The sequence below is a fragment of the Apium graveolens genome, unplaced genomic scaffold (genome assembly GCF_009905375.1).
Source record: "Apium graveolens cultivar Ventura unplaced genomic scaffold, ASM990537v1 ctg3055, whole genome shotgun sequence".
NCBI classification, from domain to species: Eukaryota; Viridiplantae; Streptophyta; class Magnoliopsida; order Apiales; family Apiaceae; genus Apium; species Apium graveolens.
This window is the reverse complement of record NW_027417918.1, coordinates 270-12,074: the sequence shown is the minus strand read 5'-3', so window position 1 is coordinate 12,074 and position 11,805 is coordinate 270. Positions and strand designations below refer to the sequence as shown.

At 39.7% G+C, this 11,805-nt stretch overlaps 1 non-coding gene across 1 annotated transcript; it reads left to right on the top strand.

Annotated features, from left to right (window-relative positions):
* Positions 1-1,920: 1,920 nt before the first annotated feature.
* Positions 1,921-2,027, top strand: LOC141700896 (small nucleolar RNA R71). The gene has a single exon (XR_012566582.1). It is a non-coding gene; the product is annotated as a small nucleolar RNA R71 (small nucleolar RNA).
* The last annotated feature ends 9,778 nt before the right edge of the window (positions 2,028-11,805 follow it).

The window sequence follows — 11,805 nt, the reverse complement described above, 5'->3', positions numbered from 1 at the left end:
AGGTCAGCTGAAATAATAACAGGTAACGTAGATGAATCACCTAAAAAGGCATACCTCAAGTGTTCAGGTAATGGTTTGAGCTCTAAGGTAGGCGCTTCCTCTATTGATGGTTTGAGCTTCCCTTCAGCGTTCTTGAGGTCAGAAGTACCAAGAGATTCAAATGGTATATCCAGCTTTCGCTTCCAGGGAGAAGCGTTTAGATATTGTAATTGCTCGTTGTTATCTTCATCATCACTGTCAAATTCCCCCACTAAGGCCTTTTCCAATGCATCAGACATTAGCATGTGATCGAGTTCCGAAGTAACCGCAGAATCAATCACATCCACTTTTAAGCACTCATCATCTTCTGTAGGGAATTTCATTGCCTTGAATACGTTGAAGGTCACATCCTGATCTTGAACCCGCATAGTAAGTTCCCCTTTTTGCACATCTATCAAGGTACGGCCAGTAGCCAAGAAAGGCCTCCCCAAGATTATGGGAATCTTCTTATCTTCCTCAAAATCCAGAATAACAAAATCAGCAGGAAAGAAGAGCTTATCCACCTTGACGAGCACATCCTCAACTATGCCCCTTGGGTAAGTAATGGAACGGTCCGCCAATTGTAGCGACATGTATGTGGGTTTTGGATCAGGCAGATCCAGTTTTTTAAAGATCGATAACGGCATCAGATTAATGCTTGCTCCCAAATCATAAAGGCACTTGTCAAAAGTTAGATTGCCAATGGTGTAAGGAATGGTGAAGCTTCCTGGATCTTTCAGTTTTGGTGGTAACTTTTGCTGCAGAACAGCGCTGCATTCTTTCGTGAGAGCAACGGTTTCAAGGTCATCCAGTTTCACCTTCCTTGAAAGAATAGTCTTCATAAACTTCGCATAACTAGGCATTTGTTCCAGAGCCTCAGCGAAAGGTATATTGATGTGAAGTTTCTTGAACACCTCCAGAAACTTCCCGAACTGTCTATCCAGCTTTTGTTGCTGCAATCTCTTAGGAAAAGGTGGTGGAGGATAGAGCTGTTTCTCCCCTGTATTAGCCTCAGGCAGAGTGTGTTCAACAGTAGTCTTCCTTGGTTCCGCCGCTTTCTCCCTTTGCTTAGATTCTTCATCTCTAACTTCAGCTTCGACTTCTTTTGCCTTTTCAGCATCAGCTACTTTTCCAGACCTTAAGGTAATAGCCTTGACTTGCTCTTTAGCTTCCTTCCTGCCTGGTACTTCCGTGTCACTGGGAAGAGTGCCAGGTTGACGATTGAGCACTGCATTGGCTAATTGACCGATTTGATTTTCCAAGGTCTTGATAGAAACCGCCTGACTCTTGCACAACAGCTTAAGTTCCTCAAAATCAGCACTAGTAGGTGCAGCTGCACTTCCCTGTTGAGGATATGATTGTCTTGTAGCATACTGCTGTGGTTGCTGGAATCCAGGTGGGTTAAACTGTTTACTCACTCCTTGCTGATATGGTGGCTGAATAGCATTCTGATTATTTCCCCAGCTGAAATTTGGATGATTTCTGTTGTTAGGATGATAGGTCGCTGGCACAGGCTGCTGTTGTCGCTGATAATTATTCACATACTGAACAGATTCGTTGACAAGAGAACACTGATCTGTAGCATGAGAACCTGCACAAAGCTCACAAACCATAGCTATTTGATTAACTCCATACGTAGCCAAAGAATCAACCTTCATTGATAGCGCTTGGAGCTGGGCTGTAATAGCGGTGGCTGCATCAACTTCCAGAATACCTGCTACCTTGCCTGATGTCATCCTCTGAGTTGGGTTTTGATGCTCATTTGCAGCCATCGTCTCAATAAGATTGTACGCCTCAGTATAGCTTTTAGCCCATAAGGCGCCTCCAGCTGCTGCATCGAGCATGGGCCGAGATTGGGCCCCCAAACCATTATAAAAACCAGTGATTACCATCCAATCCGGCATTCCATGATGTGGACATTTTCTCAACATTTCCTTGTAGCGTTCCCAAGCCTCGCACATAGATTCTGTAGGTTGCTGCGCAAACTGAGTAAGAGCACTCCTCATAGCAGCAGTCTTTGCCATTGGATAAAACTTCACCAGAAACTTTTGCGCAAGATCTTGCCACGTAGTGATGGACCCAGCTGGTTCAGAATGTAACCAGTCTTTAGCTTTATCCCTCAGTGAGAATGGGAAAAGCCTCAACTTGATAGCCTCATCAGTCACGCCATTATACTTAAAAGTGCTGCAGATCTCGACAAAATTCCTTATGTGCATGTTGGGGTCTTCAGTTGCCGCTCCTCCAAAAGAAACAGAATTCTGCACCATCTGAATAGTGCCCGGCTTGATTTCAAAGGTGTTAGCTTGAATAGCCGGATGAAGGATGCTTGACTGAATGTCATCAATTTTAGGCCGAGAAAAATCCATAAGAACCGGATCAGCTTGAACAATACGATCTCCCATATTTACTGGTTCTTTCTGCTCAGTTCCTGAATCCGAATCCTCAAAATCTAACTTCTCCGGAGTATCAATAACTTCGTCTTTTCCTTCAGCTGTATCTAAGGTCCTCTTGCGAGCACGAGAACGAGTTTGCATAAACGCTTGCTAAAGTACCTGAAACACAACCGAAAAGAGTAATTAACTACTACGTCCAAATCACTGAGTCCTAATGACCAATGATGGTAAGTACATAAACTAAACAAATACGCCGAGTCCCCGGCAGCGGCGCCAAAAACTTGTTAGGGCGAAATCATGCACTAATATTCACGCAAGTATACGCGTTCGCAAGTAATATAGAATACTTTCTAGTTCGTTCCCTCAGAGACTCAGACTAAGTTATTATCTAATTTAACTCACTCACCAATGTATGATTACTTCTCAATGTTAAGATAATAACACTTAAAATTGTTGATTAAATATTAACTATAATTAACTACTTAATTAACCACTTAACTAACACTTCAATTTATCAATAATAAAACACTCATGAGATCACAACTTCATTATTACTTCCTTCTATAGCCATAGTTATTACCTTTAGCATGTGACAGTGATGATATTAATCGAATAACACAAAACTGATAAAAGCCAACTTTCATTGTACTAATACCATTCTACCAAACATCCACAATTAAGATAGAAGTTGAATAGTCATCAATTATGTTGAGTTCCTATATGTCTACAGAAATTGACAACACAACGATTTAAGCACAAGTTATTCCTTTTGATTACATAGGGCAAATAAAACTGTTAGAGTTACCCACTAATCATGCACAATGTACATGAACCTATGCTAGCATGGCAAGTTCTAAATCTCAAGATCCACCGTCGCTTCACAAGAAATTAACACCCTATCTTATATGTTCGCGACGCACATAAGACGAATACGCACAACCAATACTAGATATCATGCAATCATCACACACTAAAGTATTAAACAATTAACTAAAGAATTTCATAATAAATCCGTTGCAACCCCATGATCACGATTAGCCCATAATAGAACTTATCGCCATCATTGGTTCATATGAAATCATGATAACAAACACAAGAAAATAATAACTAAACTAATTATATTAAAACTGAGTACGTCACAAGAGTAAATAAGTCAAAGCAAGAAAACTAGCATCCAACGTTACAACGAAACAAGAATCACAAGAATATATGCTTCCTCTTCGTTGTTGTGTGCTAAATCGGTCTTCTTCCTTATCTCCTTCGCTTCTTGCAAAACACAATCTAAAACATAATCTCCTCTTAATTCTCTGTGAAAAACGTCTCAAATCTACTTATATAATAGTCCCATAAAACTCAGATTACATAGAAGTTGGAAGCCAAACAGAAGTAGAAGTCTAAAATAATATATCTTTTTCCCCGACCCTGCGCGGCCGCTCAGCATTTCTGCGCGGGCGCGCAAGGCTGCTGCGCGGCCGCTCAGCATTGCTGCGCGGGCGCGCAGGACCCTTCTGGAAAAATTCCATGTTTGCTCCGTTTCTTCGCCGTAATCTGCCCGTTCTTTTCCTCTCGCAATGGTGAACACATGCCAAGGCTTATTCTTGATGATTCCTCCTCCAAAATGCAACTAATACCCTGAAATGCATAAACACTAGAAAAACGCATCAAATACACAAAATACTTGATTTCAAGACACCAATTTAAGCCATTTTAATACGTTCTAAGTGGTATAAAATGCCACTTATCAGGGAGTCATGTCCACCTCTCAATGAGATAGGAGCCATGTCCACCTCTCAACAAGAATGGAGTCATGTCCTCATACTACTGAGAGGGGAGTCATCTCCTCATATCACGCATGACCTCATATTACTAGGAGGGGTGGCTTACCACCATATCACCATGAGGGGTATCATGTGCCCATATTATCAAGAGGTTAGTCATGCACTCATATTAACAAGTAAGGAGTAACCTCTTCATATTTTGAAGAGGATCTAAGAGACCAGTTGGAGTACAAACTCATATACAAGTTGGATATAAGATATAATTACAACAACTTATGATTACATGATCCCATTGGGGCACATCATATGTAACACCCCCAGATCCGGGGTCAGGGATCCGGGTCGTCACGGTCTTTCTTTCCACAATATCACTTCACTTAATTAATAATAAATAACCTTATGCTGTGACCCCACACTAACACACACCACAACCCGTTATAGTCTTAGAGATGAAATTGAAATAAGTACAAGTCCTTGAATCCATAATTAAAAGTTATTACAACCCAAAATGATTACTTGATAAATTTACAGTTAATTGCCATTATCTGCCACAAGTTATAATTATACATAATTGATTCTCAAAAGTAGAATGCCTGATCTATCAATAGATCTACCTCTGCAGCTATAGCAGCTACAACATCAACGGGAAGACGCGGGACGCTTCCCACGCGCTTGCGCTGGGTCTGCTGGAGTCTGGCCATCTTTCCTAACTGTTGTTGTGTGATGAAGAAATAAAGCAAGAGTGAGCCTTACAGCTCGCAAGATAATATATAGTGATAACAATAATACAAGTATCTAAATGGATACTTACTAGAATCTTTTATCATGTGTAAGGTAATTACTTACTGGGTATAAGTTTTAAAAGAAGATGAAGTTACCAATTACTTCGCTACATTTATACCATTTTAGAATCTACTAGAACTACTATTGTTCCAAGTATAATAAGATTCAAGAGGTCATCCCATAGATGAGACCACAAATAAAACTTGAAAATATTTGATCTTTGAAATATTTTGAAAAGAAATGAAGTTACGAGATACTTCATTCAATGGATACACCAATAAAACTGTTTGACCCTGTCAATGCTTTGGCAACCACCCATTAGTAGCCTTTCGATCGAAATGCTACGGGTAGTGTTGCAGAATTATCCAAATGGATGATGAACTCATTACGGGAGTTTGCCGCGCCAGGAAGACCACTTACGATGATCAGTCATAGTAGTACAACCCCACCATTTTCTACATGTAGAGGAGAACCTGTCGGATTTACTTGTCAACCGAACACTGAACTCCTAAGGAATGGACCGCCTTAGCGGAACTTCCAGGCCATTTGGGCCAATATAATAAGGCTGGGCCGGCGCTACTCGACCACTTACGCCACTCCTAGTTCAGATGAAATCCATGACTCTGAAACGTAAAGCTCGTCCCCACTTTCCCCAAGTAGAAACTTGTTGATACGGCTCCACCAAGAAGTCGTATCTAGTTGGAAAGGAAAACTCACCGATATTTCCCAGGCGATGCCTGTTAATGGATTAACTTGTTCCAAGAATTTTACTTCCCGAGTGTTGGGTAAGTAATCAAAAACTCTTTTATCAAGACAACAACCTTGTTGCGAATATAAAATACTCCACAGAGCCGGATCCCTCCGGTTTTGAGCGAGTATTTAAATCCCCTTTTTAAAAGGAAGATCTTAAATATAAAAATGAGTTTTGGGATCCGCTCTAACTTTTGAAAATCATTTTAAAGACTTGAAAACACTTTAAAGAGTGTTTGGAATAATGCTGATTTAATAAAGTAAATCAGTCTCAATATAAAGAAATATCTGAATATTATTATTTAAATAATATTCCCATAAAGAATAATTGAGGTAGAAGTTGGAAAACTTATACTTGAAATGAATAGTAAATAATCAAAGATATACTTATACGAAAGTAATATCTTTATTTGAATATCAAAAGTAAGTTTGATTATCGAACATTATTCTTTAATAAATAAAGAATATTAATAAATAATAAGCGGAGTCATAATACCTCGAATGAATATTATAAATAATATTCATTAAATAAAATAAAGGAGTCATACACCCTCAAATGAATATCCAAGTAATATTCAATAAATAATATAAAGGAGTCATAAGTCCTCGAATGAATATTCAAGATAATATTCATTAATAAAATAAAGTTATCGAATAAACCTTATTCGATTAATAGTTTTGAAAACTATTACCATATATATATATATAAAATATATATATATATAAAATCTACTCGGGATCCTCGACTCCCGGTTTTAGAAAATGCTTTCACCTTTAGGTCCCTATACTAAGGGTATATGCAAATTACCGCTATTCTCTAGCATAGGTATTATCAACTGAACCAACAGATATATATGGCAAGAATACGAAACAGGCATGCATATGTACCATATCACATGCTACAATATATCGCAAGAATTTGCTAATATAACCATCATGCATCTATTACAAGATAATGCATATACAAGTGTATACATCACAACAACAGTATAACGGATAAAAAACTTGCCTGAGCGACTGGGGGTGATAAAAGGCTCGGGACCAGTCTGGTAACCTATAAACAACAAGTAAGTTGGAATTAAACCAAAGTCACTTGTAAATCTATACTTTAACTAACTTAGACTCTAACGCTTGTTTTGCGCTTACTGATTCTCTTAAGTCACTCGAGTACCCTCGGCTCCACCATTTTTAATAATTTAACCATTACGAGTTTTAAGGCGATTCCTTCGCGAGTGTCTTACCAACTGCCTAACACTCTTACCATAATTGCTTCATACACTAATTAACCCTTTTTGGTCTTTAACCTATGTTTCAAAGTAAGGCGAGGGGAAAAGTTTCGTTCGTGAAACACCGTTACTTAAAACGGTCGTTTCTCCTAAACCGTACATCGGAATCAAATGAACTACATATCAAAACGAAGCTCGTAACATGAAATATCTAAAAATGGCAATGGTCATAATCTAGAAGGGAGTTATCGGGTCCAAATGTTATGAACAAAAGCAGTCTAAAGTAAATCGGACATTACGACGGCTATGTTTACGCGATTTCCCAAATTTAAACCAATTCAAAACAACCACAATTCAACCCCAATTCACAATCCAATCAAAACTCCATCCATATTACTTTACAACAGCCCCAAATCAACTCATTATAATCAATTTACTTAATCCTAAAACTTGAATTTAAACTATACTACATTCTTTAATCAAATCATAAGATTTCAACATTCCAATCTCCACCATTCCAACCCAAACTCTTAAACAAACAAGTTTCAAGCTACTATTTACTCTAACAACCAAAATCAACCTAATATACAAATTAAAGCTAGGGTTTGGAGATGATATACCTTCCTTGAAGTGGTGTGAGTAGCTAGGAAGCCTTAGGAAGCCTTGAGGAGTCTTAGGAAAGCTTGGATCTTAAAGGAAAAGCAAGAAAAATCAAGTTAAAAACCTTGAAATCACTATTCATTGTCTTCTTCATTGATTTATTGGAGAAGATAGAGAATGAATTGGATGCTTAAACTCATAATATAGCCATATATATGCATAAGGAACACTATGGAAATATCTTACCAATTTAGGAGGCTTGGATCTTGGATTTTGAAAATTCTTTCCTTTGAAATTGTAAAAAGCCGAGAGCAAGCTTTTGTTGAAGAGAAATAGATTTCTTTTGTTTTGATGAAATGATTTGTTTGGCTTGGTGGATGTAATTTTGTTTTTGTTTTGGTTAATTACCTTTTTAGCCTTAACTTTGTGTGGTTCTACTTCAACCACATCTCCTTCCTTCCCATGTCATGCTTATGTCATGCTATGATGTCATCTTCCCCTCCTTGTCCTCTTCTCATTGGTTGGGTGACATCATCCTCTCTAATCCCTTTGATTAACTTCCTAATTGTTTGCCTAATGACCGCTGATATGTTATACGGTTCGCTTAACTTTCGTTTTCGTTTATCATTTGAGGGATCATACCCGGGATCTTATTACTTAGGTTCCCTTAACCTTTCTCAATATATTATATTCCTTTTATGATCCTCTCTTATAATCCTTTAATTTAAATCCTTTTTATCTTGTTACCTTATACTCAATTCTTTCCGTATCTAATGGATTTCCGGGAAAAATCAAAGTGTTCGGTATTGGATTCTGACGATCTTTACATACACTTATATACCATGTAGAGTACTAATAAAATCTCAGAATATCCATAACAGAACCCCTACATAGTGTGGCATGAAAAGTTTTCTCATTCAGCTAAAACACTATTCATAAGGGTTACAAAAAGTTGAAAATTTTGGGGGTTATTACACTCTCCCCTCCTTAAAAGGATTCCGTCCCGGAATCAAATAGAAAACAAATGGGGGTACTTTTCTAGCATTGCGCTCTCTAGTTCCCAAGTTGATTCTTCTACATTATGATTCTGCCATAGTACTCTGACTAGCTTGATCACTTTGTTCCGAAGCACCTGCTCCTTCTTATCTACAATCCTTACTGGCTTCTCCACGTAAGTCAGATCTGGTTGCATATCCACCTGCTCGTACTCCACTATGTGTCTGGCATCCCGATGATACTTCCTTAGCATTGACACATGGAACACATTATGAACTTGTTGCAAGTTAGGGGGTAAGGCTAGCTCGTAAGCTAACTTTCCAATCTGTCTTAATATCTCAAAAGGTCCAATGTACCTTGGGCTTAGTTTTCCTTTCTTTCCGAACCTCATTAATCCCTTCCAAGAGGATACCTTTAGCAGTACTAAGTCCCCGACTTCATATTCCTTGTCCTTTCGGGCTAGGTCTGCATATTTCTTCTGTCTGTCTTGGGATGGTACAAGCCGTCCTCTGATAAGATCCACTATGTCTTTGGTTCTTTGGACCACTTCGGGTCCGAGCATCTTCCGCTCTCCTACTTCATCCCAGTATAAGGGAGATCGACACCTTCTTCCGTACAGGGCCTCATAAGGCGGCATTCCGATGCTAGCATGAAAGCTATTATTATAAGAAAACTCGATCAATGGCAAGTGATCATCCCAACTTCCTTTAAGGTCTATTGCACAGACTCTCAACATATCCTCTAGTGTTTGGATGGTCCTTTCACTCTGCCCATCCGTCTGGGGATGGTACGCGGTACTCATATTTAACTTGGTCCCCGCACATTCTTGAAAGCTCCTCCAAAATCTGGAGTTGAACCTGGGGTCTCGGTCTGAGACAATGGACGCTGGGACTCCATGTCGCGTCACTATTTCCTTAAGGTAAATGTCCACCAGTCTATCGACTGTGTATCTCTCATTGATAGGAATGAAATGGGCTGACTTTGTCAGTCGGTCTATAATTACCCATATGGCGTCATGATTGGCTTTCATCCTTGGCAAGCCTACAACAAAATCCATCGCTATCTGTTCCCATTTCCATTCAGGAATCTCCAGGGGGCGTAAAAGTCCACTGGGTCTCTGGTGCTCTGCCTTTACTCTTTGGCAAGTCAAACATTTGCTTACCCATTCTGCGACGTCCCTCTTCAGGTTGGGCCACCAGTAATATTCATTCAAATCCCTATACATCTTGGTACTTCCCGGGTGAATGGAATACCTTGAACTATGGCTTTCATCCAAAATCTCATCTTTAAGCTCTTGAACGTTCGGAACCCAAATCCGGTAGGAGTACCTCATTATCCTTTTATCATCTTTCTCAGTATGGATCTCCTCTCCAGTCATTGACTTTCTGCCTTCATTCATTATTTTCTCTTGGCACAATCGGATCTTTTCCAATAACTCTGGCTACATTGAGATCTCAAAAAGCTTCTCAGTTCCGGTTCCGGTTACCTTTACTTCTATTTCCATTCTCTCAAAATCCCTTATCAATTCTTCCGAAGTCGTTATCATTCTGAGTCTTTCCTTTCTACTAAGGGCGTCAGCCACCACATTGGCTTTCCCCGGATGATAGAGAATCTCACAATCATAGTCCTTGATTAGTTCTAACCATCTCCTCTGGCGCATGTTGAGCTCTTCCTGCATAAATATATACTTGAGGCTCTTATGGTCTGTGAAAATCTCGCACTTCTCTCCATACAAGTAGTGCCTCCAAATTTTTAAGGCAAATACTATTGCCGCGAGCTCAAGGTCATGAGTAGGATATCTAATCTCGTATTCCTTCAGTTGTCTCGATGCATACGCAATCACTTTACCGTGCTGCATAAGCACACACCCTAATCCTTTGTGCGACGCGTCACTATATATCACAAAATCTCCTTTTCCGTCCGGCAATGCCAACACCAGGGCCGTTACCAACCTTTTCTTTAATTCTTGAAAACTGTTCTCGCATTTCTCCGTCCATTCAAACTTCTCTGTCTTACGAGTAAGTCGTGTCAAAGGGGCTGCGATCTTCGCAAAGTCCTGTACAAATCTACGATAGTAGCCGGCCAATCATATGAAACTCCTTACCTCTGTGGGTGTGGTTGGCCTTTCCCAATTTGAGACCGCCTCTATCTTGGAGGGGTCGACCAATACTCCTTCTTTATTGATCACATGTCCTAAAAACTGTACTTCATTCCGCCAGAATTCACACTTCGAGAATTTGGCATACAACTGCTCCTCTCTGAGTATTCCTAGAGCTCCTCAAATGCTCTGCATGTTCTGCCTCAGTCCTGGAGTAGATCAAAATATCATCGATAAAAACTATCACACACTTGTCCAAGTACTTCTTAAATACTCTATTCATTAAATCCATGAAAGCCGCTGGGGCGTTGGTTAATCCAAAGGACATTACCAAGAACTCATAATGCCCATACCTGGTACGGAACGCTGTCTTGGAAATATCTTCGGGTTAATCTTTAGTTGGTGATATCCAGTTCTCAGGTCAATCTTGGAAAAATAAACAGCATCCTTTAGCTGGTCGAACAGATCGTCTATTCTAGGTAATGGGTACCTGTTCTTTATGGTTAGCTTGTTCAACTCTCGATAGTCGATGCACAGCCTCATGCTCCCATCTTTCTTCTTAACAAATAAAACTGGTGCTCCCCACGGAGACACACTGGGTCTTATCATACCCTTATCCAAGAGTTCCTGCAATTGGATAGCTAATTCCTTCATTTCTAAAGGGGCTAACCGGTAAGGTGCTTTTGAAACTGGCGCCGTCCCGGGAGCCAATTCAATAGCAAATTCAATCACTCTATCGGGTGGTAATCCCGGAAGGTCTTTTGGGAATATATTTTCAAATTCGTTGACTACTGGAATATCTTGTAAGTTGGGCACCTCCTTCTGCGTGTCCACCACATAGGCTAGGTAGGCCTCATTTCCTTTTCGTAGCATCCTTCTGGCCTGGGCCATAGTCAAAAATTTCTGCGTCTGCCTCTTTCCTCTAAATATAACTTCTTTCTTCCCAGGGATATTTAACTTAACTTTCTTCCCTTTACAGTCTATCTGAGCATCATTGCTAGATAGCCAGTCCATTCCCAAAATTACATCAAACTCCCCTAATTTAAAAGGGATCAGATCAACACTAAAAGATTGTTCCCCTATGCCTATCTCACAGGCTGGGTGAATCTGGTTAACAGGAATAATTTCATGATTGGCTATTTCTACTTGTAAGGGTTCTATCA